Below are 7,919 nucleotides of genomic sequence, written 5' to 3' on the forward strand. Positions count from 1 at the left end.
AGGAATGTGTACATACACACTGATGTACGATGAATGTGTACATACACACTGATGTACGAGGAATGTGTACATACACACTGATGTACGAGGAATGTGCACATACTCACTGATGTACGAGGAATGTGTACATACACACTGATGTACGATGAATGTGTACATACACACTGATATACGAGGAATCTGTGTATACACACTGATGTACGAGGAATGTGTGCATACACACTGATGTACGAGGAAAGTGTACATTCACACTGATGTACGAGGAATGTGTGCATACACACTGATGTAAGAGGAATGTGTACATTCACACTGATGTACGAGGAATATGTACATTCACACTGATGTACGAGGAATGTGTACATTCACACTGATGTACGAGGAATATGTACATACACACTGATGTACAAGGAATGTGTACATACGTACTGAGCTTACTGAGAAATGAGTTATATGTACATTCATACATTCGAGATAAATTTACATGCATACGGATATATGGACATTCATAAATTCCATGCTGTTTTCTATGCAATGTATCACTGAACAATAAATAAGGACTCCTTAACGTTTTAAACTTATTTTCATTTCGAAGTATGCTAATATTTAATCGTTTTTGTCGATATTGATTGAAAAGGATTATATAAATGTATTGCATTTCAATTATAGTAAGTAAAAATAAGTCGGATAACGCTATTTATATTCCTTCGGACAAAACGCCTTATATAAAAATATTTACAAAAAACATGAAGGCTTTTATAGAACTGAACATTACTGTTGACGAAATAAGAATTGCAGAATGATGATATTTTTCCCAATGATCAATAAAAAGTGTATTAAAAAATGAAGCGGAATGATAACTCGCACACAAATTGAGTAGTTAGTTTTTCATTGTAACGTGTCTATATATTATTAGTTGATATAAAACAAGACAATTGGTTTTTCACATAACAACACTTGTATTGGACACATACCAACTGGCATTTGACACATACCAACTTTTATTATATACCCATCTTAAATCCACACGCAATACATATCGCAAAATACGGAAGTCCATATTCCACGGCCGTATTCCACTCTTGTGACGTCACGACATAACAAGCATCGTTGCGCGATGTTAAAATGACGTCATAAAACAATTTAGTGCGTCGTTAAAATGACATTTATAATGAAATAATGTGGCTTTTAAGTGATCCAATCAGTAATGTATATTAAAAAAGGGTTATTCGTACTGCATTTTGATCCGGAATGTCGTATTCGACTCTCGTGAATTTTTGCAGATTTAGATTTTACTCGGCGAGCGCCTTGTGAAATCCGAATCTGAAACAATCCACTTGAGTCGGATCAAAACGCAGTACTAATAACCCTATTGTATTGGACACGTACCAACACTTGTATTGGACACGTACCAACACTTGTATTGGACACGTACCAACACTTGTATTGGACACGTACCAACACTTGTATTGGACACGTACCAACACTTGTATTGGACACGTACCAACACTTGTATTGGACACGTACCAACACTTGTATTGGACACGTACCAACACTTGTATTGGACACGTACCAACACTTGTATTGGACACGTACCAACACTTGTATTGGACACGTACCAACACTTGTATTGGACACGTACCAACACTTGTATTGGACACGTACCAACACTTGTATTGGACACGTACCAACACTTGTATTGGACACGTACCAACACTTGTATTCGACACGCACCAACACTTGTATTGGACACGTACCAACACTTGTATTCGACACGCACCAACACTTGTATTGGACACCTACCAACACTTGTATTGGACACCTACCAACACTTGTATTGGACACGTACCAACACTTGTATTGGACACGTACCAACACTTGTATTGGACACCTACCAACACTTGTATTGGACACGTACCAACACTTGTATTGGACACGTACCAACACTTGTATTGGACACCTACCAACACTTGTATTGGACACGTACCAACACTTGTATTGGACACGTACCAACACTTGTATTGGACACGTACCAACACTTGTATTGGACACGTACCAACACTTGTATTGGACACGTACCAACACTTGTATTGGACACGTACCAACACTTGTATTGGACACGTACCAACACTTGTATTGGACACGTACCAACACTTGTATTGGACACGTACCAACACTTGTATTGGACACGTACCAACACTTGTATTGGACACACACCAACACTTGTATTGGACACGTACCAACACTTGTATTGGACACGTACCAACACTTGTATTGGACACGTACCAACACTTGTATTGGACACGTACCAACACTTGTATTGGACACGTACCAACACTTGTATTGGACACGTACCAACACTTGTATTGGACACGTACCAACACTTGTATTGGACACGTACCAACACTTGTATTGGACACGTACCAACACTTGTATTGGACACGTATCAACACTTGTATTGGACACGTACCAACACTTGTATTGGACACGTACCAACACTTGTATTGGACACGTACCAACACTTGTATTGGACACCTACCAACACTTGTATTGGACACGTACCAACACTTGTATTGGACACCTACCAACACTTGTATTGGACACCTACCAACACTTGTATTGGACACGTACCAACACTTGTATTGGGCACGTACCAACACTTGTATTGGACACGTACCAACACTTGTATTGGACACGTACCAACACTTGTATTGGACACGTACCAACACTTGTATTGGACACGTACCAACACTTGTATTGGACACGTACCAACACTTGTATTGGACACGTACCAACACTTGTATTGGACACGTACCAACACTTGTATTGGACACGTACCAACACTTGTATTGGACACGTACCAACACTTGTATTGGACACACACCAACACTTGTATTGGACACGTACCAACACTTGTATTGGACACACACCAACACTTGTATTGGACACGTACCAACACTTGTATTGGACACCTACCAACACTTGTATTGGACACGTACCAACACTTGTATTGGACACCTACCAACACTTGTATTGGACACGTACCAACACTTGTAATGGACACCTACCAACACTTGTATTGGACACGTACCAACACTTGTATTGGACACCTACCAACACTTGTATTGGACACGTACCAACACTTGTATTGGACACCTACCAACACTTGTATTGGACACGTACCAACACTTGTATTGGACACGTACCAACACTTTTATTGGACACGTACCAACACTTGTATTGGACACGTACCAACACTTTTATTGGACACGTACCAACACTTGTATTGGACACGTACCAACACTTTTATTGGACACGTACCAACACTTGTATTGGACACGTACCAACACTTGTATTGGACACGTACCAACACTTGTATTGGACACCTACCAACACTTGTATTGGACACCTACCAACACTTGTATTGGACACGCACCAACACTTGTATTCGACACGTACCAACACTTGTATTGGACACGTACCAACACTTGTATTGGACACCTACCAACACTTGTATTGGACACGCACCAACACTTGTATTGGACACGTACCAACACTTGTATTGGACACGTATCAACACTTGTATTGGACACGTACCAACACTTGTATTGAACACGTACCAACACTTGTATTGGACACACACCAACACTTGTATTCGACACATACCAACACTTTTATTGGACACGTACCAACACTTGTATTGGACACACACCAAAACTTGTATTGGACACACACCAACACCTGTATTGGACACGTACCAACACTTGTATTGGACACACACCAGCACTTGTTTTATTTACGTTATGACGACATCAGAAAGATACACATTTAGATAGTTTACAGAAAAAAGATCTTTCAGAAAATATCATTGCTAAATTCTATTATAAGTTATGAACCCAACAGCCGTGCTATCTAAAAGATGCATATTTAATAAGAGTTTATATATCGAATATTTTTTTTTTAATTATAACGTTTGCTGAAATCCTGTACTGTATCCTTATTTGTTTTTGACGTATCTCTGTTATAAAAATTGCGATTATTAACGCATCAAATAAAAACGGTTTGTGAACGTAAATATAAAAATAGACATTACGTAAACAGGAAAAATTATATCGGAAATAAAGAGACAAACAAAAAAATAAACAAATACTAAACAAAATGTATTATACTTCCAAAACAAGGGGCGTAGCTACCAGAATAAAAGTGCTGGCATGGTTTTCTAGACTAGCTCAGTGGACACGCGTTTTCTAATTTATCTCGGAATAAAACGCAACTCAATCAAACGTCGTTCTCGAGCACTTAAACCAGCACAATAATGTTTTTACAAAATATCTTCCTCCTTTCGTCTCGATCTTTGATTTATTTTATATGATAAGTAAATGATCACATTATTCAAGATGGATGGTTTTTAACATAGACATTATTTACTGAAAGTAAATAATAATAATAAAATATATCAATATGTAATTATGACCTTTTGGAGTAGATTCTTGAATCATTTGCAAAAAAAAACAACACACAAATGAAAGAAAAAGTGAAAAACCAAGAACCATAGGTTTATGAAAACGAAATACAAATGGATTGGTATTAAATCGTAGATACGTAGAAAGTTAATTTCTTGGTTAAGTGTGAAAATTTTGAGATTTTTTTTCTTGAAGTTTACTTTACAATCCACTCAGGATTTCCCCCAGAAAAGCGAAATACCAAAGTTGAGTGATAATTTGTTGATTATCATATCATTTTGAAGTAACTAATTGTACTAGTAACATGAAAAGGTGTGAAAAAATATTTTGAAATGTCGATTACATAACTTGTAATTGTAATATCAATGTAAAACCAGTGATAATTTCGCGTTAAATGTACTGTAACCTTGACTCATCCTCGTGTTCAGAACAAACTGTATAATATACATACATATCAATAATCCAGACATCAGTTTAGAGTAGAATATTGGGTTGAATTCCTCTTCAGAATCCTAGGATTTCAGAGTTTCCTTTAAAATTATAACAAACGATGACCAGGGGTCATATATCGAACAGTCTCAAGTTTGAGTTCAGACTCATGTATCAAAACTGCATCTTTTAAAAAATAATCAAGCGGAGCATTGATGGTGAAAACTGTTTATTGTGGTACCATATGAAAGATGTACACATATTTAAATGGATTATGTAAAAATAACGTAATTTATACGTTTTATAGTTGCTAGTTTTTGTTTTGCTTTTTTAAGTCTGAAACTGCACTTGGACCTGAAACTGTTCGTTACCATGGCCCCTCAATCCCCGAGCTTTCGCGTTCCCTTCCCTGAGGGCATATATCAAAACTTCTATTTCTACATGGATAGCATACGATTGATACTGGCGATGACTCCTGAGAGAGAGAGAGAGAGAGAGAGAGAGAGAGAGAGAGAGAGAGAGAGCATATTTAGCAGCATATGTGTTTAGTGTTTTATTTATTTATTATACATTTATTTATTGCTACAAACAGTTTTCTTATGTGAGCTATGTCAGACGGTGAATGGCTGCATCGTGCTTTTCAAGAGTTAGTTAGAGTCATTCGTTTTCAAGTGATGGCTGTATCCGGTCATTAAGTATCAGTCTAAACTCTAATTATGTGTGATAGTTTGCTAGTCAGCGCCCTACTTCTAGTATTTTTCTATAATTGATATTGTCCACAATGTAGCTTTAACTTAGGGACCAGTTCATCATTTGCAGAAGAATGCCTTTGATATTTTCCACATTGCACGATAAAATGTACTCTGGGTTTAAAAAAATGTACACTTTAATTAATAACGGTGTCTTAAATCATAGCGGCCTTGAATACTTTTTTTGTAAATATTGATTTTAAATACCAACTTATCGCCAAATAGATGAATTTACAGGGTTCTATATCCATTTCGTATGAGTTTTGAAAAATGACATTAAGCTTAATTGTTTGTTTTGCAAATGTCTTTCAAAAAAATAAATTCCATATTATTTCCTCATAATGTATAGTCTTTTATCCCCGTTCAATTTACTCATAACACTAAACAGTGTTCACAAGAACCAATGCAATTGATACAGTAATATCAACAATAATGTCTGTCGAACATATGTATACTTAACATGTTATCATTAAAGTAAAACACTACTTCATTTTGGTGATTTGCATTCATGTTTTTTCCAATTATATCGCACCGACTTGATATATATATATATATATATATATATATATATATTCTTTCTTGTTTCCAAGTTGATGCTGACCCCCCCCCCCCCCCCCCCCCAATAGGCTATTTTATGTTATATGTTTATAATTATTGATAATTGCTGGGACAAGTGTAAGGTTGTGTACACATGTACACATAAACAAGTTTACCCCCCCCCCCCCACCCACCCCAGTGAACTCGTGTTCATCAGACCTGTTGTTACGCTGACCGTTCTGAGGTGTTCATCTCATCATTTATTGACAAAGCTATTCTGATGCACGTGTAGTCTGTTTGGGTGTATGTAGTACGTATTGATAAAGCTATTCTGATGCACGTGTAGTCTGTTTGGGTGTATGATGTACGTTTTGATAAAGCTATTCTGATGCATGTGTAGTCTGTTTTGGTGTATGTAGTACGTTTTGTGTGTCCCGTTCAGTGCCTATTCGGCCGTAGCCATGTGCCTCTGAATATGATTTCTCCTAAAATATTTGGCTTCTTGGCTTGTCCCTGTTGTTTTCATTGCCTAAACTTCTCTTTCTATATCATGGTTTTCAATCATTTATCGTCGAAAGATATCTCTTAACCCGTCGCGTGCCTCTCCGGCAAAACAGGGCGAATGGTTTGATACGTGCATTAAGTTATGGAAAACTTTATCTTGTTCTATCTTCTTAGAGATGTTATTCAGCCTCAGTGTTTTGATAGCGTAATCCATTCATGCACGTAAACGGACTTCATAACTCTGAGGACCACTTCACGACAACTTTAGATGTAGAGCGACTGGTGTAACTATTCTTAAAACAAAACTTCCTGGCATCCATTATACATGTATGTTCTTACAACGCGCTAAACTCAAACAAACACTACAATTACAGAGTTTACAAAATTTATTATAGTAGTTTATTTCATTTACGATTGAACAACTTCACGTTTGAGTACAACTTGTATTATTCTGCGTTTATTATATCGAGCATTTTGACTTAAAATGGACATTTAAACTTAAAATGGACATTTAAACGTTGTTTACGCTATGTAATGTCTTTGATGTTTTTAGTCTTTCGTGTATGTTTAATTGTATGTAAAGTGGACGCAATAATAAATTGTGTTTTAAGTTGAGTTAAGTTGGTACCAAATCCGAATTATAGCTCGCCCTGTCTTCTGAAGCTTGTTGGTTAACATCATAGGACAAGTACTGTTAATTTTTAAATTATGGCAAATCGGGTGTATATCATTTAAAAAACAAAATGAGTGACAAATATTTCATTCAGTAAAATTCTCCAAAGTTGTTTTGAGTGTTTTTCTCAAAATAATATTCCGCAATCATGATCATTCTATCTACGCCGTTTATCTTCTTTAAAATGATATTTATTGCTCAATAATCATACAATCTTTCCACCTTTTTAATTTTAAACCATCTTCAAACAAAGCCTTAATGTCTAGATATAGTTCATGGTGATATAACATATTTGTTAGTAACCTAATTTATATATGACCTCTATGTACGTACGTGCCGTTTTAAAGCCATTGACTCTTAATTGTGTGACTAGCAAAGAAAAACCCAGTGAAAAGTTCATTGTATTGTTTCTCCGGTTTAAATTTCTTGAATTCAAGGAAAGGTACTTAGAAAATAAAACATCGAAGTCAATAAATATTTTCTGTGTCAACAGGTCATTTGAAGAGCATTATCCTGAGATGAGTTTAAACTCCTCTGTCAACTTAAATCTTCGTATATAAAGATTAC

This window comes from Mya arenaria, chromosome 8 (assembly GCF_026914265.1).
Source record: "Mya arenaria isolate MELC-2E11 chromosome 8, ASM2691426v1".
Classification (NCBI taxonomy): domain Eukaryota; kingdom Metazoa; phylum Mollusca; class Bivalvia; order Myida; family Myidae; genus Mya; species Mya arenaria.